This window comes from Mesoplodon mirus (genome assembly GCF_964341445.2).
Source record: "Mesoplodon mirus genome assembly, contig: SUPER_3_unloc_2, whole genome shotgun sequence".
Classification (NCBI taxonomy): domain Eukaryota; kingdom Metazoa; phylum Chordata; class Mammalia; order Artiodactyla; family Ziphiidae; genus Mesoplodon; species Mesoplodon mirus.
The window spans coordinates 188,522-190,947 of record NW_028295808.1 but is presented as its reverse complement, the minus strand read 5'-3'; the positions used below and the strand labels follow the sequence as shown (position 1 = coordinate 190,947).

Below are 2,426 nucleotides of genomic sequence, written 5' to 3'. Positions count from 1 at the left end.
ACTTTCCCACTTGAAGACATTTTTATTTTGGTAACGCACCTGAGTCCCTGGCACGATGGGCCTGTCCTCCGTGGGGTCAATGGGGTGTTTGGGAAAGGATGGGGGCCCTGCCCTGAGGGGGCAGCTGGGGGATGAGGCAAAGGGCTCTGTGACAGTGATAGGTCACAAAGGGCTTTGTGACACTGATAGGTCACAAAGGGCATCAGAGGATAAATAGGCTGTGCCAGGGGGTTAGGCTGACAAAGTGGTTACTTCTCTCACTAGGACGGAAGTTCACCACAGCCTCTTGGGGAGATAAAAACCCAGAAGCAGAAGTGAGGTGAGGCGGAGGGGGAGCCTACCGTACCTCTCGACACACTTGAAGAGATTCAGCCTGGGCTCCAGGCGCCCTACAGCGTCCCAACTGTGATCATCTGTGCCCCTACCCACACCCCTGCCTCTGGGAGACCCGGAGGCAAACGTGGGGGCCTGTGGGGCGGGCTTGGAAGACCTGCCACAGGGCCGCGTGTGTGACGCAGGAGCATCGCAGCTCGCTCTTCTGCCAGTGAGGCTGAGGGAGGGAAGAGCCAGGGAGCCGCATTAACCGCGCTGCCTGTTGTGATCAAAGACAGCCATGAGTGGGGACTCTCTGCTCCCGTATCACACGGCCCGGAGCAGCACCTGGGTGAACCTGTTCAACACCACCACGGGGAAGCTGCAGCAGCAACTGCACAAGGGCGAATACGACCATTTCAAGTACGCGCCGATATTCGAGAGCGACTTCATCCAGGTCACGAAGAGGGGAGAAGCGATTGACGTGCACAACTGGGGCGGCCTGGTGACCATGGGCATCACATCCACCAGCCCCGTCCTCCCGCTCCCAGACATCATGCTGCTGGCCCAACGGGCCACCGGCTGTGAAAAGCACGCCGAGCGCAGCCAGGCCACCAAGGGCAAGAGCCACATGGCTGCAAAGACCTTAGAGCTCACCAGGCTCCTTCCCTTGGAGTTCGTGAGGATCTCCACTCACAATCGTGAGAAACAACAGCTGCGCGTGAAGCTTGCCACTGGCCGCTGCTTCTACCTGCAGCTGTGTCCCCCTCTGGACGCGCGGGAAGACCTCTTCGCCGAGTGGGAACAGCTGATTTACCTCCTGTGACCACCAGTGGACAGTGAAAGCAACACCTATGCCGTTCCCGTCTGGGACATGCCCTGCATGCCTGTGTTCGAGGAGGAGCAGGACGGGAGGAGCCCGGCCATGGAGGATTTCCAAGGAAAGGGGCATCAGGACCAGGTGAACGTCAGCAGCCTGCACACGTGCCCTGAGGTGGCCGGGGCCACGCCTGCAGCTTTTGCTGGGGGGCACGGAATCCAACTGGACTCCCACAAGCCCGATACCATGCCCGATGTGGCCACTGCGAAAGCAAAACCTACTACAGGGCTCGACAAAGCGTCAGCATCGCAGTCAACGACTAAGGTGGAGACAGCAGGGGTGGCAGGAGGCACCGCAGCGGGTGCTTTGAGCACGGCAGTGATCAAGTCTCCTGCCGCTGAAGAGCGGAGCACGGCCATAGCAGCCACAGCCAGCGACGGGCCCGGAGGAAGCAAAACCAACAGAGCCACTGGGGACACTGCCACAACATCCCTGAGGAGCGGGAAAACGGCCTTGGCAGGTGCTGAGAACAATTCAGAGTATGCTTCCAGCACGTCCACCAGCCTCTCCCCAGGGGCCGGCATTACTGTGGTCGGAGCAGAACCTACCAGCAAGACTGTCAAAGCAAGAGCCGACAAGGACGATGAGGGGACCCTCGTCTCAAGCTTGCGACAGGAAGGCAAAGTGAGCGAACAGGATGGCAGCTCACAGAGAGTGTCCCAGGCCCGCAAGGGAAGAAGGGAGAGGAGGGAGCACTGGGGAGAGGACAGAGCTCTGACGAGCCCCAAGCTCTGCAGTTCCGTGGAAAGCCACCACAAGGCAGCGGGGAGCAAGACAATCCCCAAAGCAGCTGGCCCGTGCTCAGGCGGCCGCAGAGCCACTAGAGAGGACCAAAAGGCCAAAGGCCATGGCAGCCCGGGGGGCAGCGAGCAGGGCGCTGCTCCCAAAGGCATCAGCCGTGCTCCTATCACCAGTGAGTCCAAGACCTCGCACAAATCGGGCAGGAGCTTATCTCCAGCGCGTTCAGGTCCCACCACCAACATACTCAGCAGGATCAGCTCTTTCTTCAGGAATGTGAGAGCCAGACTTACAAAAAAGACAGTGGCCTCATCACGAAATAAACATGGGAGCATCCTGGCGGAGCCAGTGGAAGGGACCCGAGTGGAGGCCATAACAGAGACAGCAGAGAGTGGCCAGGGCCTGGAAATCACCGGTGTGACATCTGAGACCATGGAGCCAGTGACCGTTGAAGCCCATCAATAGGACCTAGAGCTGGGAGCTGCAAAGGGGACCA

The 2,426-nt window shown here is 59.7% G+C and overlaps 1 pseudogene across 1 annotated transcript; it reads left to right on the top strand.

Annotated features, from left to right (window-relative positions):
• The first annotated feature begins 613 nt into the window (after positions 1-613).
• On the top strand, positions 614-1,493 carry LOC309801660 (Golgi-associated RAB2 interactor protein 4-like; annotated as a pseudogene). Its single transcript has one exon. The product of its transcript is annotated as a Golgi-associated RAB2 interactor protein 4-like (transcript).
• Positions 1,494-2,426: the final 933 nt, after the last annotated feature.